We start from the raw sequence: 18,519 nt of genomic DNA on the forward strand, positions 1-18,519 counted from the left end.
CCCGAAAAATCACGAACGTCGGACGATTGCTCCCACACAAGAAGTGCCAGCCAGTCAAGCTCCTGCTGCTCCTCAGCGGCCATTGGCAGCGCATCTACAGCACCACAGACATCGGGGCTCCGGGCTTTCCCTGACGAACAGGGCTTCGACGTTTACCACCACCTGCACCTGGGCGCCCATTGGAAAAAAACCCAAGAAAAATCACGAACGTTGGATGATTGCTCCCACACCAAAAGTGCCAGCCAGTCAAGCTCTTGCTGCTCCTCACCGGCCATTGGCAGCGCATCTACAGCACAACAGACATCGGGGCTCCGGGCTTTCCCTGACGAACAGGGTTTCGATGTTTACCACCAGCTGCACCTGGGGGGCCCACTGAAAAAAACCCCGAAAAATCATGAACGTCGGACGATTGCTCCCACACCAAAAGTGCCAGCCAGTCAAGCTCTTGCTGCTCCTCACCGGCCATTGGCAGCGCATCTACAGCACCACAGACATCGGGGCTCCGGGCTTTCCCTGACGAACAGGGCTTCGACGTTTACCACCAGCTGCACCTGGTCGCCCACTCCAAAAAAACCCCGAAAAATCACGAACGTCTGACGATTGCTGCCACACAACAAGTGTCAGCCAGTCAAGCTCCTGCTGCTCCTCAGTGGCCATTGGCAGCGCATCTACAGCACCACAGACATCGGGGCTCCGGGCTTTCCCTGACGAATAGGGCTTCGACGTTTACCACCATCTGCACCTGGTCGCCAAAGCCAAAAAAACCCGAAAAATCACTAACGTTGGACGATTGCTCCCACACCGAAAGTGCCAGCAACTCAAGCTCTTCCTGCTCATCACCGGCCATTGGCAGCGCATCTACAGCACCACAGACACTGGGGCTCCGGGCTTTCCCTGACGAACATGGTTTCGACGTTTACCACCAGCTGCACCTGGGCGCCCACTCCAAAAAAACCCGAAAAATCACGAACGTCGGATGATTGCTCCCACACCGAAAGTGCCAGCCAGTCAAGCTCCTGCTGCACCTCCCCGGCCATTGGCAGCGCATCTACAGCACCACAGACGTCGGGGCTCCGGGCTTTCCCTGACGAACAGGGCTTCGACGTTTACCACCAGCTGCACCTGGGCGCCCACTCCAAAAAAACCCGAAAAATCACGAACGTCGGACGATTGCTCCCTCACCGAAAGTGCCAGCCAGTCAAGCTCTTGCTTGTCCTCACTGCCCATTGGCAGCGCATCTACAGCACCACAGACATCGGGGCTCCGGGCTTTCCCTGACGAACAGGGCTTCGACGTTTACCACCAGCTGCACCTGGTCGCACACTCCAAAAAAACCCGAAAAATCACGAACGTCGGACGATTGCTCCCACACAAAAAGTGCCAGCCAGTCAAGCTCCTGCTGCTCCTCAGCGGCCATTGGCAGCGCATCTACAGCACCACAGACATCGGGGCTCCGGGCTTTCCCTGACGAACAGGGCTTCGACGTTTACCACCAGCTGCACCTGGGGGGCCCACTGAAAAAAACCCCAAAAAATCATGAACGTTGGACGATTGCTCCCACACCGAAAGTGCCAGCCAGTCAAGCACTTGCTGCTCCTCCCCGGCCATTGGCAGCGCATCTACAGCACCACAGACATCGGCGCTCCGGGCTTTCCCTGACGAACAGGGCTTCGACGTTTACCACCACCTGCACCTGGGCGCCCATTGGAAAAAAACCCAAGAAAAATCACGAACGTCGGATGATTGCTCCCACACCAAAAGTGCCAGCCAGTCAAGCACTTGCTGCTCCTCCCTGGCCATTGGCAGCGCATCTACAGCACCACAGACATCGGGGCTCCTGGCTTTCCCTGACGAACAGGGCTTCGACGTTTACCACCAGCTGCACCTGGGCGCCCACTCCAAAAAAACCCGAAAAATCACGAACGTCGGACGATTGCTCCCACACAAGAAGTGCCAGTCAGTCAAGCTCCTGCTGCTCCTCACCGGCCATTGGCAGCGCATCTACCGCACCAGAGACATCGGGGCTCCGGGCTTTCCCTGACGAACACGGCTTCGATGTTTACCACCAGCTGCACCTGGGGGGCCCACTGAAAAAAACCCCGAAAAATCATGAACGTCGGACGATTGCTCCCACACCAAAAGTGCCAGCCAGTCAAGCTCTTGCTGCTCCTCACCGACCATTGGCAGCGCATCTACAGCACCACAGACATCGGGGCTCTGGGCTTTCCCTGACGAACAGGGCTTTGACGTTTACCACCAGCTGCACCTGGGCGCCCACTCCAAAAAAACCCGAAAAATCACGAACGTCTGACGATTGCTGCCACACAAAAAGTGTCAGCCAGTCAAGCCCCTGCTGCTCCTCAGCGGCCATTGACAGCGCATCTACAGCACCACAGACATCGGGGCTCCGGGCTTTCCCTGACGAACAGGGCTTCGACGTTTACCACCACCTGCACCTGGGCGCCCATTGGAAAAAAACCCAAGAAAAATCACGAACGTTGGACGATTGCTCCCACACCGAAAGTGCCAGCATCTCAAGCTCTTGCTACTCCTCACCGGCCATTGGCAGCACATCTACAGCACCACAGACATCGGGGCTCCGGGCTTTCCCTGACGAACAGGGCTTCGACGTTTACCACCAGCTGCACCTGGTCGCCCACTGAAAAAAAACCCCGAAAAATCACGAACGTCTGACGATTGCTCCCACACAAAAAGTGCCAGCCAGTGAAGCTCCTGCTGCTCCTCAGCGGCCATTGGCAGCGCATCTACAGCACCACAGACATCGGGGCTCCGGGCTTTCCCTGAGGAACAGGGCTTCGACGTTTACCACCAGCTGCGCCTGGGCGCCCACTAAAAAAAAACTCAAAAAATCATGAACGTCGGACGATTGCTCCCACACCGAAGGTGCCAGCCAGACAAGCTCTTGCTGCTCCTCCCCGGCCATTGGCAGCGCATCTACAGCACCACAGACATCGGGGCTCCAAGCTTTCCCTGACAAACAGGGCTTCGACGTTTACCACAAGCTGCACCTGGGGGGCCCACTGAAAAAAAACCCGATAAATCATGAACGTCGGACGATTGCTCCCACACTGAAAGTGCCAGCCAGTCAAGCTCTTGCTGCTCCTCACCGGCCATTGGCAGCGCATCTACAGCACCACAGACATCGGGGCTCCGGGCTTTCCCTGACGAACAGGGCTTCGACGTTTACCACCACCTGCGCCTGGGAGTCCACTCCAAAAAAACCCGAAAAATCACGAACGTCGGACGATTGCTCCCACACCGAAAGTGCCAGCCAGTCAAGCTCTTGCTGCTCCTCACCGGCCATTGGCAGCACATCTACAGCACCACAGACATCGGGGCTCGAGGCTTTCCCTGACGAACAGGGCTTCGACTTTTACCACCAGCTGCACCTGGGCGCCCACTCCAAAAAAACCCGAAAAATCACGAACGTCGGACGATTGCTCCCACACCAAAAGTGCCAGCCAGACAAGCTCTTGCTGCTCCTCACCGGCCATTGGCAGCGCATCTACAGCACCACAGACATCGGGGCTCCGGGCTTTCCCTGACGAACAGGGCTTCGACGTTTACCACCAGCTGCACCTGGGCGCCCATTGGAAAAAAACCCAAGAAAAATCACGAACGTTGGATGATTGCTCCCACACCGAAAGTGCCAGCAACTCAAGCTCTTGCTGCTCCTCACCGGCCATTGGCAGCGCATCTACAGCACCACAGACATCGGGGCTCCGGGCTTTCCCTGATGAACAGGGCTTCGACGTTTACCACCACCTGCACCTGGGCGCCCACTCCAAAATAGCCCCGAAAAATCACGAACGTCGGACGATTGCTCCCACACCGAAAGTGCCAGCCAGTCAAGCTCTTGCTGCTCCACCCCGGCCATTAGCAGTGCATCTACAGCACCACAGACATCGGGGCTCCGGGCTTTCCCTGACGAACAGGGCTTCGACTTTTACCACCAGCTGCACCTGGGCGCCTACTCCAAAAAACCCCGAAAAATCACGAACGTCGGACGATTGCTCCCACACCGAAAGTGCCAGCCAGTCAAGCTCCTGCTGCTCCTCAGCGGCCATTGGCAGCGCATCTACAGCACCAGAGACATCGGGGCTCCGGGCTTTCCCTGACGAACAGGGCTTCGACGTTTACCACCAGCTGCACCTGGGCGCCCACTGAAGAAAACCCCGAAAAATCACGAACGTGGGACGATAGCTCCCACACCGAAAGTGCCAGCCAGTCAAGCTCTTGCTGCTCCTCACCCGCCATTGGCAGCGCATCTACAGCACCACAGACATCGGGGCTCCGGGCTTTCCCTGATGAACAGGGCTTCGACGTTTACCACCAGCTGCACCTGGTCGCCCACTCCAGAAAATCCCGAAAAATCACGAACGTCAGACGATTGCTCCCACACCGAAGGTGCCAGCCAGACAAGCTCTTGCTGCTCCTCACCGGCCATTGGCAGCGCATCTACAGCACCACAGACATCGGGGCTCCGGGCTTTCCCTGTTGAACAGGGCTTCAACGTTTACCACCAGCTGCGCCTGGGCGCCCACTAAAATAAAAATCAAAAGATCATGAACTTCAGACGATAGCTCCCACACCGAAAGTGCCAGCAACTCAAGCTCTTGCTGCTCCTCACCGGCCATTGGCAGCGCATCTACAGCACCACAGACATCGGGGCTCCAGGCTTTCCCTGACGAACAGGGCTTCGATGTTTACCACCAGCTGCACCTGGGCGCCCACTCCAAAAAAGCCCCGAAAAATCACGAACGTCGGACGATTGCTCCCACACCGAAAGTGCCAGCCACTCAAGCTCTTGCTGCTCATCACCGGCCATTGGCAGCGCATCTACAGCACCACAGACATCGGGGCTCCGGGCTTTCCCTGACGAACAGGGCTTCGACCTTTACCACCACCTGCACCTGGGGGGCCCACTGAAAAAAATCCCGAAAAAGCATGAACGTCGGGCGATTGCTCCGACACCGAAAGTGCCAGTCAGTCAAGCTCTTGCTGCTCCTCAGCGGTCATTGGCAGCACATCTACAGCACCACAGACATCGGGGCTCCGGGCTTTCCCTGACGAACAGGGCTTCGACAATTACCACCACCTGCGCCTGGGCGCCTACTCCAAAAAAACCCCAAAAAATCACGAACGTCGGACGATTGCTCCCACACCGAAAGTGCCAGCCAGTCAAGCTCTTGCTACTCCTCACCGGCCATTGGCAGCGCATCTACAGCACCACAGACATCGGGGCTCCGGGCTTTCCCTGACGAACAGGGCTTTGACGTTTACCACCAGCTGCACCTGGGGGGCCCACTGAAAAAAACCCCCAAAAATCATGAACGTTGGACGATTGCTCCCACACAAAAAGTGCCAGCCAGTCAAGCTCTTGCTGCTCCTCACCGGCCATTGGCAGTGCATCTACAGCACCACAGACATCGGGGCTCCGGGCTTTCCCTGACGAACAGGACTTCGACGTTTACCACCACCTGCGCCTGGGAGTCCACTCCAAAAAAACCCGAAAAATCACGAACGTCGGACGATTGCTCCCACACCGAAAGTGCCAGGCAGTCAAGTTCTTGCTGCTCCTCACCGGGCATTGGCAGCGCATCTACAGCACCACAGACATCGGGGCTCCGGGCTTTCCCTGACGAACAGGGCTTCGACTTTTACCACCAGCTGCACCTGGGCGCCCACTCCAAAAAAACCCCGAAAAATCACGAACGTCGGACGATTGCTCCCACACCAAAAGTGCCAGCCAGACAAGCTCTTGCTGCTTCTCACCGGCCATTGGCAGCGCATCTACAGCACCACAGACATCGGGGCTCCGGGCTTTCCCTGACGAACAGGGCTTCGACGTTTACCACCAGCTGCGTCTGGGCGCCCATTGGAAAAAAACCCAAGAAAAATCACGAACGTTGGGCGATAGCTCCCACACCGAAAGTGCCAGGCAATCAAGCTCTTGCTGCTCCTCCCCGGCCATTGGCAGCGCATCTACAGCACCACAGACATCGGGGCTCCGGGCTTTCCCTGACGAACAGGGCTTCGACATTTACCACCACCTGCACCTGGGCGCCCACTCCAAAAAAGCCCCGAAAAATCACGAACGTCGGACGATTGCTCCCACACCGAAAGTGCCAGCCAGTCAAGCTCCTGTTGCTCCTCCCCGGCCATTGGCAGCGCATCTACAGCACCACAGACATCGGGGCTCCGGGCTTTCCCTGACGAACAGGGCTTCGACTTTTACCACCAGCTGCACCTGGGCGCCTACTCCAAAACAACCCCGAAAAATCACGAACGTCGGACGATTGCTCCCACACCGAAAGTGCCAGCCAGTCAAGCTCTTGCTGCTCCTCACCGGCCATTGGCAGGGCATCTACAGCACCACAGACATCGGGGCTCCGGGCTTTCTCTGACGAACAGGGCTTCGACGTTTACCACCAACTGCACCTGGTCGGCCACTCCAGAAAAACCCGAAAAATCACGAACGTCAGACGATTGCTCCCACACAAAAAGTGCCAGCCAGTCAAGATCCTGCTGCTCCTCACCGGCCATTGGCAGCGCATCTACAGCACCACAAACATCAGGGCTCCGAGCTTTCCCTGACGAACAGGGCTTCGACGTTTACCACCAGCTGCACCTGGGCGCCCACTGAAAAAAAACCCGAAAAATCACGAACATCGGACGATTGCTCCCACACCGAAAGTGCCAGCCAGTCAAGCTCTTGCTGCTCCTCAGCGGCCATTGGCAGCGCATCTACAGCACCACAGACATCGGGGCTCCGGGCTTTCCCTGATGAACAGGGCTTCGACGTTTACCACCAGCTGCACCTGGTCGCCCACTCCAGAAAATCCCGAAAAATCACGAACGTCAGACGTTTGCTCCCACACCGAAAGTGCCAGCCAGACAAGATCTTGCTGCTCCTCACCGGCCATTGGCAGCGCATCTACAGCACCACAGACATCGGGGCTCCGGGCTTTCCCTAACGAACAGGGCTTCGACGTTTACCACCAGCTGCACCTGGGGAGCCAACTGAAAAAAGCCCCGAAAAATCATGAACGTCGGACGATTGCTCCCACACCAAAAGTGCCAGCCAGACAAGCTCTTGCTGCTCCTCACCGGTCATTGGCAGCGCATCTACAGCACCACAGACATCGGGGCTCTACGCTTTCCCTGACGAACAGGGCTTTGACGTTTACTACCAGCTGCACACGGTCGCCCACGCCAAAAAAACACGAAAAATCACGAACGTCGGATGATTACTCCCACACAAAAAGTGCCAGCCAGTGAAGCTCCTGCTGCTCCTCAGCGGCCATTGGCAGCGCATCTACAGCACCAGAGACATCGGGGCTCCGGGCTTTCCCTGACGAACAGGGCTTCGACGTTTACCACCAGCTGCGCCTGGGCGCCCACTAAAAAAAAATCAAAAGATCATGAACTTCAGACGATAGCTCCCACACCGAAAGTGCCAGCAACTCAAGCTCTTGCTGCTCCTCACCGGCCATTGGCAGCGCATCTACAGCACCACAGACATCGGGGCTCCAGGCTTTCCCTGACGAACAGGGCTTCGACGTTTACCACCAGCTGCACCTGGGCGCCCACTGAAAAAAACCCCGAAAAATCACGAACGTCGGACGATTGCTCCCACACCGAAAGTGCCAGCCAGTCAAGCTCTTGCTGCTCCTCCCCGGCCATTGGCAGCGCATCTACAGCACCACAGACATCGGGGCTCCGGGCTTTCCCTGACGAACAGGGCTTCGACGTTTACCACCACCTGCACCTGGGCGCCCACTGGAAAAAAACCCAAGAAAAATCACGAACGTCGGACGATTGCTCCCACACCGAAAGTGCCAGCCAATCAAGCTCTTGCTGCTCCTCACCGGCCATTGGCAGCACATCTACAGCACCACAGACATCGGGGCTCCGGGCTTTCCCTGACGAACAGGGATTCGACGTTTACCACCAGCTGCACCTGGGCGCCCACTCCAAAAAAGCCCCGAAAAATCAGGAACGTCGGACGATTGCTCCCACACCGAAAGTGCCAGCCAGTCAAGCTCCTGTTGCTCCTCCCCGGCCATTGGCAGCGCATCTACAGCACCACAGACATCGGGGCTCCGGGCTTTCCCTGACGAACAGGGCTTCGACTTTTACCACCAGCTACACCTGGGCGCCTACTCCAAAACAACCCCGAAAAATCAGGAACGTCGGACGATTGCTCCCACACCGAAAGTGCCAGCCAGTCAAGCTCTTGCTGCTCCTCACCGGCCATTGGCAGCGCATCTACAGCACCACAGACATCGGGGCTCCGGGCTTTCCCTGACGAACAGGGCTTCGACGTTTACCACCAGCTGCACCTGGGCGCCCACTGAAAAAAACCCCGAAAAATCACGAACGTCGGACGATTGCTCCCACACCGAAACTGCCAGCCAGTCAAGCTCTTGCTGCTCCTCACCAGCCATTGGCAGCGCATCTATAGCACCACAGACATCGGGGCTCCGGGCTTTCCCTGATGAACAGGGCTTCGACGTTTACCACCAGCTGCACCTGGTCGCCCACTCCAGAAAATCCCGAAAAATCACGAACGTCAGATGATTGCTCCCACACCGAAAGTGCCAGCCAGACAAGCTCTTGCTGCTCCTCACCGGCCATTGGCAGCGCATCTACAGCACCACAGACATCGGGGCTCCGGGCTTTCCCTGTTGAACAGGGCTTCGACGTTTACCACCAGCTGCGCCTGGGCGCCCACTAAAAAAAAACTCAAAAGATCATGAACTTCGGACGATAGCTCTCACACCGAAAGTGCCAGCAACTCAAGCTCTTGCTGCTCCTCACCGGCCATTGGCAGCGCATCTACAGCACCACAAACATCGGGTTTCCGGGCTTTCCCTGACGAACAGGGCTTCGATGTTTACCACCAGCTGCACCTGGGCGCCCACTCCAAAAAAGCCCCGAAAAATCACGAACGTCGGACGATTGCTCCCACACCGAAAGTGCCAGCCAGTCAAGCTCTTGCTCTTCCTCCCCGGCCATTGGCAGCGCATCTACAGCACTACAGACATCGGGGCTCCGGGCTTTCCCTGACGAACAGGGCTTTGACATTTACCACCAGCTGCACCCGGGCGCCCACGCCAAAAAAGCCCCGCAAAATCATGAACGTTGGACGATTGCTCCCACACCAAAAGTGCCAGCCAGTCAAGCTCTTGCTGCTCGTCACCGGCCATTGGCAGCGCATCTACAGCACCACAGACATCGGGGCTCCGGGCTTTCCCTGACGAACAGGGCTTCGACCTTTACCACCACCTGCACCTCTGCCCCCATTGGAAAAAAACCCAAGAAAAATCACAAACGTCGGACGATTGCTGCCACACCGAAAGTGCCAGCCAGTCAAGCTCTTGCTGCTCATCACCGGCCATTGGCAGCCCATCTACAGCACCACAGACATCGGGGCTCCGGGCTTTCCCTGACGAACAGGGCTTGAACCTTTACCACCAGCTGCACCTGGGGGGCCCACTGAAAGAAACCCCCAAAAATCGGGAACGTCGGATGATTACTCCCACACAAAAAGTGCCAGCCAGTCAAGCTCTTGCTGCTCCTCACCGGCCATTGGCAGCGCATCTACAGCACCACAGACATCGGGGCTCCGGGCTTTCCCTGACGAACAGGGCTTCGACGTTTACCACCACCTGCACCTGGGCGCCCATTGGAAAAAAACCCAAGAAAAATCACGAACGTTGTACGATTGCTCCCACACCGAAAGTGCCAGCCAGTCAAGCTCTTGCTGCTCCTCACCGGCCATTGGCAGCACATCTACAGCAGCACAGACATCGGGGCTCCGGGCTTTCCCTGACGAACAGGGCTTCAACTTTTACCACCACCTGCGCCTGGGGGGCCCACTAAAATAAAACCCGAAAAATCATGAACGTCGGACGATTGCTCCCACACCGAAAGTGCCAGCCAGTCAAGCTCTTGCTGCTCCTCCCCGGCTATTGGCAGCGCATCTACAGCACCACAGACATCGGGGCTCCGGGCTTTCCCTGACGAACAGGGCTTCGAGGTTTACCACCAGGTGCACCTGGGGGGCCCACTGAAAAAAACCCCGAAAAATCATGAACGTCGGACGATTGCTCCCACACCGAAAGTGCCAGCCAGTCAAGCTCTTGCTGCTCATCACCGGCCATTGGCAGCGCATCTACAGCACCACAGACATCGGGGCTCCGGGCTTTCCCTGACGAACAGGGCTTCGACGTTTATCACCAGCTGCACCTGGTCGCACACTCCAAAAAAACCCGAAAAATCACGAACGTCGGACGATTGCTCCCACACAAAAAGTGCCAGCCAGTCAAGCTCCTGCTGCTCCTCACCGGCCATTGGCAGCGCATCTACAGCACCACAGACATCGGGGCTCCGGGCTTTCCCTGACGAACAGGGCTTCGACGTTTACCACCACCTGCACCTGGGCGCCCATTGGAAAAAAACCCAAGAAAAATCACGAACGTTGGACAATTGCTCCCACACCGAAAGTGCCAGCCAGTCAAGCTCTTGCTGCTCATCACCGGCCATTGGCAGCGCATCTACAGCACCACAGACATCGGGGCTCCGGGCTTTCCCTGACGAACAGGGCTTCGACCTTTACCACCAGCTGCACCTGGGGGGCCCACTGAAAAAAACCCCGAAAAATCATGAACGTCGGATGATTGCTCCCACACAAAAAGTTCCAGCCAGTCAAGCTCTTGCTGCTCCTCCCCGGCCATTGGCAGCGCATCTACAGCACCACAGACATCGGGGCTCCGGGCTTTCCCTGACGAACAGGGCTTCGACGTTTACCACCAGCTGCACCTGGGGGGCCCACTGAAAAAAACCCCGAAAAATCATGAACGTCAGACTATTGCTCCCACACCGAAAGTGCCAGCCAGTCAAGCTCTTGCTGCTCCTCACCGGCCATTGGCAGCGCATCTACAGCACCACAGATATCGGGGCTCCGGGCTTTCCCTGACGAACAGTGCTTCGACGTTTACCACCACCTGCACCTGGGCGCCCAGTGGAAAAAAACCCAAGAAAAATCACGAACGTCGGACGATTGCTCCCACACAGAAAGTGCCAGCCAGTCAAGCTCCTGCTTCTCCTCACCGGTCATTGGCAGCGCATCTACAGCACCACAGACATCGGGGCTCCGGGCTTTCCCTGACGAGCAGGGCTTCGACGTTTACCACCAGCTGCACCTGGGCGCCTACTAAAAAAAACCCCGAAAAATCACGAACGTCGGACGATTGCTCCCACACCGAAACTGCCAGCCAGTCAAGCTCTTGCTGCTCCTCACCCGCCATTGGCAGCGCATCTATAGCACCACAGACATCGGGGCTCCGGGCTTTCCCTGATGAACAGGGCTTCGACGTTTACCACCAGCTGCACCTGGTCGCCCACTCCAGAAAATCCCGAAAAATCACGAACGTCAGATGATTGCTCCCACACCGAAAGTGCCAGCCAGACAAGCTCTTGCTGCTCCTCACCGGCCATTGGCAGCGCATCTACAGCACCACAGACATCGGGGCTCCGGGCTTTCCCTGTTGAACAGGGCTTCAACGTTTACCACCAGCTGCGCCTGGGCGCCCACTAAAAAAAAACTCAAAAGATCATGAACTTCGGACGATAGCTCTCACACCGAAAGTGCCAGCAACTCAAGCTCTTGCTGCTCCTCACCGGCCATTGGCAGCGCATCTACAGCACCACAAACATCGGGTTTCCGGGCTTTCCCTGACGAACAGGGCTTCGATGTTTACCACCAGCTGCACCTGGGCGCCCACTCCAAAAAAGCCCCGAAAAATCACGAACGTCGGACGATTGCTCCCACACCGAAAGTGCCAGCCAGTCAAGCTCTTGCTCTTCCTCCCCGGCCATTGGCAGCGCATCTACAGCACTACAGACATCGGGGCTCCGGGCTTTCCCTGACGAACAGGGCTTTGACATTTACCACCAGCTGCACCTGGGCGCCCACGCCAAAAAAGCCCCGCAAAATCATGAACGTTGGACGATTGCTCCCACACCAAAAGTGCCAGCCAGTCAAGCTCTTGCTGCTCGTCACCGGCCATTGGCAGCGCATCTACAGCACCACAGACATCGGGGCTCCGGGCTTTCCCTGACGAACAGGGCTTCGACCTTTACCACCACCTGCACCTCTGCCCCCATTGGAAAAAAACCCAAGAAAAATCACAAACGTCGGACGATTGCTGCCACACCGAAAGTGCCAGCCAGTCAAGCTCTTGCTGCTCATCACCGGCCATTGGCAGCCCATCTACAGCACCACAGACATCGGGGCTCCGGGCTTTCCCTGACGAACAGGGCTTGAACCTTTACCACCAGCTGCACCTGGGGGGCCCACTGAAAGAAACCCCCAAAAATCGGGAACGTCGGATGATTACTCCCACACAAAAAGTGCCAGCCAGTCAAGCTCTTGCTGCTCCTCACCGGCCATTGGCAGCGCATCTACAGCACCACAGACATCGGGGCTCCGGGCTTTCCCTGACGAACAGGGCTTCGACGTTTACCACCACCTGCACCTGGGCGCCCATTGGAAAAAAACCCAAGAAAAATCACGAACGTTGTACGATTGCTCCCACACCGAAAGTGCCAGCCAGTCAAGCTCTTGCTGCTCCTCACCGGCCATTGGCAGCACATCTACAGCAGCACAGACATCGGGGCTCCGGGCTTTCCCTGACGAACAGGGCTTCGACTTTTACCACCACCTGCGCCTGGGGGGCCCACTAAAATAAAACCCGAAAAATCATGAACGTCGGACGATTGCTCCCACACCGAAAGTGCCAGCCAGTCAAGCTCTTGCTGCTCCTCCCCGGCTATTGGCAGCGCATCTACAGCACCACAGACATCGGGGCTCCGGGCTTTCCCTGACGAACAGGGCTTCGAGGTTTACCACCAGGTGCACCTGGGGGGCCCACTGAAAAAAACCCCGAAAAATCATGAACGTCGGACGATTGCTCCCACACCGAAAGTGCCAGCCAGTCAAGCTCTTGCTGCTCCTCACCGGCCATTGGCAGGGCATCTACAGCACCACAGACATCGGGGCTCCGGGCTTTCCCTGACGAACAGGGCTTCGACCTTTACCACCCCCTGCACCTCTGCCCCCATTGGAAAAAAACCCAAGAAAAATCACGAACGTTGGACGATTTCTCCCACACCGAAAGTGCCAGCCAGTCAAGCTCTTGCTGCTCATCACCGGCCATTGGCAGCGCATCTACAGCACCACAGACATCGGGGCTCCGGGCTTTCCCTGACGAACAGGGCTTCGACGTTTATCACCAGCTGCACCTGGTCGCACACTCCAAAAAAACCCGAAAAATCACGAACGTCGGACGATTGCTCCCACACAAAAAGTGCCAGCCAGTCAAGCTCCTGCTGCTCCTCACCGGCCATTGGCAGCGCATCTACAGCACCACAGACATCGGGGCTCCGGGCTTTCCCTGACGAACAGGGCTTCGACGTTTACCACCACCTGCACCTGGGCGCCCATTGGAAAAAAACCCAAGAAAAATCACGAACGTTGGACAATTGCTCCCACACCGAAAGTGCCAGCAACTCAAGCTCTTGCTGCTCATCACCGGACATTGGCAGCGCATCTACAGCACCACAGACATCGGGGCTCCGGGCTTTCCCTGACGAACAGGGCTTCGACCTTTACCACCAGCTGCACCTGGGGGGCCCACTGAAAAAAACCCCGAAAAATCATGAACGTCGGATGATTGCTCCCACACAAAAAGTTCCAGCCAGTCAAGCTCTTGCTGCTCCTCCCCGGCCATTGGCAGCGCATCTACAGCACCACAGACATCGGGGCTCCGGGCTTTCCCTGACGAACAGGGCTTCGACGTTTACCACCAGCTGCACCTGGGCGCCCACTCCAAAAAAACCCCGAAAAATCACGAAGGTTGGACGATTGCTCCCACACCGGAAGTGCCAGCCAGTCAAGCTCCTGCTGCTCCTCAGCGGCCATTGGCAGCGCATCTACAGCACCACAGATATCGGGGCTCCGGGCTTTCCCTGACGAACAGTGCTTCGACGTTTACCACCACCTGCACCTGGGCGCCCATTGGAAAAAAACCCAAGAAAAATCACGAACGTCGGACGATTGCTCCCACACAGAAAGTGCCAGCCAGTCAAGCTCCTGCTTCTCCTCACCGGTCATTGGCAGCGCATCTACAGCACCACAGACATCGGGGCTCCGGGCTTTCCCTGACGAGCAGGGCTTCGACGTTTACCACCAGCTGCACCTGGGCGCCTACTAAAAAAAACCCCGAAAAATCACGAACGTCGGACGATTGCTCCCACACCGAAAGTGCCAGCCAGTCAAGTGTTGGATACCTGGAGAGCCAGGGGCACTTAGTGAACAATCCAGACCGAATGGAATTGTTTTTTTTTTGAGTAGCAGGCCTCAAGGACATCGATAAGGCCGCTTGTGAGAAAGTACTGAAGCTGCCTGTAAGAAAAATACTGAAGCCACCTGTGAGAAAATAATGAGGCCGTCTGTGAGAAAGTAATGAAGCTGCCTGTGAGAAAGTAAACGAAGCAACCTTGAGAAGAAGGAAAACAGCTGGCATACGTGACTGGGGGCTGAACGTGATACAGGGTGCAGGTGGAGAGAGTCGTGCGCGTGAACATAGAGACTTAACGAATCATATTTTAGCTAGGAGCGCGTGCATGATATAGTTAAGCAATTAGTAGAGAGCTTGCGCATGATACGGAATTAGAAGGGCTATATTAACTGGGATGTATCAACAATAAATTGGCATTTGCTTGATCATATTGGTCGTCAGCAGTGTCCGTTACTTCCGCGTCAACAGGTGGCGCCCGAACAGGGACCCTCAGATCGGCGTTTGACATCCCGTCGGAACCGAAATAGGAAAAGAAGAGGGGGCGGAAGCCGGTCGAAGGCGAGTGCTGCCCCGGCACTCGGGAAGTCGCTATAGCACAAAAAGGTACAAAAGGTACGGAGGGAATCTCGTCTTGGCCAGGCGAGCGGCCGGGGAGGAGATAGGGTCCACACTGACCAAAGAGGAGTCAGCAGTGGTTAAGCTCCTCCAACATATGCTCTCTGTGAGAGGACTGAGTTATGACTCGGCCGTCCTAGAAGCTTTGCTGCAGTGAGCAAAGAAAAGGGAATTAATTCCCACAGTTGATGATGCTTTTGAACTCCCGACATGGGAGAAGATAGGAAAAGAGCTGTGGGATGAAACAAGTAAGGGATCAAAGGAGGCGAGCAAACTCTCCACTATGTGGAGGCTAATTAACGAAACATTGATAAGCATGAAAGCCGAGCGTTCAGTTGCCGCATCTGCTTTTGCGGCCTTAACTCCAGCCGGCGGGTCCACCTCTGCTACTAGCATGCTGTTCTCGGGTTTAACGAGCCCTGCCACCGCCCCGGCTCGTGCTGAGGGTGGGGGGGTTCGAGTCCCAGCAAGGACTGCAGGAGCTGCAGCCACAGCCCCTATAACTAGAGATATACAAGCACCAGAAGGAAAAACTGCCGAAAGCCTTTCACCACCAGATGTACCACTGCCAGGCACCCCGCCACGCTGCGCCAGTGCAGGCTTAGAGTCACGAGTCTTTTCGCCGACACCGACAGCTCCGGTTTATCCCCCATTACCACCTTCTTCCCCGCCACCACGGCATGAGGAGGAGGGGGATGAACATTCATCTGGCTCCAAGGACGCACAGCTGGAAGAGACGCTAAAAAGGCTGGAAGCCCTAGAGATTCGCCTAGAAGCGTCACTGGGAAACTTGTCAACTCCTTCGCCTGTGCCACATCGAGACCTGCCAGCATCCAACCTATTCGTTCCGAACGGACCATCGGGTGAGATCAGTCCTTTTGCACCTTTACAAGGGACGCTGGCGGGAGGGGCCGGGGATTTGAATCCGATAGCACGGTGGAAAGAGGTGATTCGAGATGCTTTGATAGAAGGAGAGCCTTTTCCTATGGCATTTCCAGTTGTGACTGATAATACCGGGAGAGGTGTGTGGCAGGCATTAGACTGGAAAATATTGAAGGAAGCTAAAAATGCAGTTACTCAGTGTGGGCTAAAATCATCATATACTCAATCTGTGTTGCAGCATATTTTTTTGTCACAGTTGTTAACTCCTTATGATATTAGAATGATTGTCCAGATGCTTTTGCTACCGTCACAGCAGCTGCAGTTTTTTCAGCACTGGCAGACTGCTTGTGATAAGGCAGCTGCAACTCCTCGACAACAGGGTGATCCATTATTTGGGGTGCAAACTCAAATGCTGATGGGAGCGGGACCCTACACACGATCTGATTGGCAAGCGCGATTTGCTACCGAAGTATTAGAACTGGGCCAAGATTTGGCTTATAGAGCGCTTGCTAGGGTGCACGATGAAAAGTCTGGACCTGCCTTTACGTCAGTAAGGCAAGGTCCCACAGAACCATATGGGAAATTTATTGATCGGTTGCACGCTGCAATAATGGGTCACCCTGATCTGGATGATGACATGAAAGTAAAGTTCTTAGATATGCTTGCCTTTAATAATGCTAATGAAAAAACTAAGAGAGTCCTTAGTGTGCTGCCAAAAGGATCTAGTACAGGGCAACTGCTGGAAGCTGCCGAGCGAATGGTAGAAGAAGAAAAGGCTACAGTCATGGCTGCTGTCGTAGGTGCAGCAGTTAAACCCTTGGTACCAAAAAAGCAGGCAAAGAGAAAGAACAAAAGGTGTTTTAGTTGTGGAAAATTGGGTCATTTCACTAAGGACTGTTTGCGATCGGGAAACAGGGCACGGAGCGCGTTCCACCCACGCGCAACGACACAAGTACAGGGTGCTTGGACCGCTGCGCGGCCGCCACAGTCGGCAGTGCCGGAGAGGACTTGGCAACAGCAGTAGATGTGACATTAACAACTTCAGAGGTTCAACTAGTTGATTCTGATCAGCAAGGACCGTTAGGGCATGGGTTAAGTGCATTACTTATAGGCCGTTCATCAGTGTCTCGAAAAGGCATATTTATAGTGCCTGGAATTATTGATGCAGATTATTGCGGGACTATAAAGATTATGGTGTATACACTAACACCACCCCTTACCATACCAGCACAATCAAAGATAGCACAATTGGTACCGTTTCATGCATGTGTTCCTCGGGCACACTCGGTCGTCCGCGGCCGGGGAGGCTTTGGGTCCACCGGCGCGCCAAATGTCTTATTGGCAATCGATATCGCCAGGGGAAAGCCAGAAGAAAAGGTCACAATTAAACATCCTAATGGACAATCCTTGGCGCTGTCGATGCTAATTGACACGGGTGCAGATGTTACCATTATTCCTGCAACAAAGTGGCCCTGTAATTGGCCATTGGTACCAGCAGTTACTACTGTGGTAGGGGTGGGAGGCGCACGGTGCACGATGATCAGTAAATCAATAGTGTCATTTAATTTTCAAGATGGTACAGTAGTTACCACGAGGCCGTATGTAATGCACATGCCTATAGCTCTTTTAGGTCGAGACGTGCTGTCCCAAATGAAAGCCCAGCTTGTAACCCAGCCTTTTTAGGGGTGGCCATGGTCAAGCAGCCTGTTCTAAAACTCACCTGGACGACGGCAACCCCAGTGTGGGTAGACCAATGGCCGCTAAAGCAGGATAGGCTGCAAATATTACAGAACCTAGTACATGAGCAATTGGAAGCAGGTCATATTGTGCCATCCATAAGCCCTTGGAACACCCCCGTTTTTACTATTCCAAAGAAATCGGGTAGATGGCGACTGCTGCATGATTTACGTGCAGTAAACGCTGTCATGCAGGATATGGGAACTTTACAGTCGGGATTACCTTCCCCTGTAATGATCCCTGAAAATTGGGATTTACTTATTATTGATTTAAAAGATTGTTTTTTCACCATTCCTTTACATCCAGATGACGCAGAAAAATTTGCTTTCACGGTACCAGCAGTTAACAAGCAGGAACCTGCTAAAAGGTATCAATGGGTGGTGCTACCCCAAGGCATGAAAAATTCCCCCACAATGTGTCAGAATTTTGTCGCATGGGCTCTGCAGCCATTTCGGCAAGAGCATCAGTCTTTGTTAATCTATCATTATATGGATGACATCTTAATAGCAGGCGAAAAAATGAATGCAGAAAAAATATTACAAGAGTTAATAAAAACTTTAGAGCCAAAAGGACTAAAAATTGCCCCTGAAAAAGTACAGCGTAAAGGCCCATGGCAATATTTAGGCTGGGTAATTACTGGAAGCACGGTGCGACCGCAAAAAATGCAAATTCATACAGACATTAAGAACCTCTCAGATGTTCAGAAATTGTTGGGAGACATACGACAAGTGGGTAAGATCCATCACTGGAATCACTAATGATGATTTAGCTCCTTTAATGCCCCTGCTGGGAACTACGACCAAACCAAATGAACGGCGAACTTTATCAGTAGAACAGAAACAGGTGTTAGACCAGACTGTAGAAAAAATTCTAACAGCTACCACACAAAGAAAAA

This window comes from Chlamydotis macqueenii, chromosome W (genome assembly GCF_036417535.1).
Source record: "Chlamydotis macqueenii isolate bChlMac1 chromosome W, bChlMac1.mat, whole genome shotgun sequence".
NCBI classification, from domain to species: Eukaryota; Metazoa; Chordata; class Aves; order Otidiformes; family Otididae; genus Chlamydotis; species Chlamydotis macqueenii.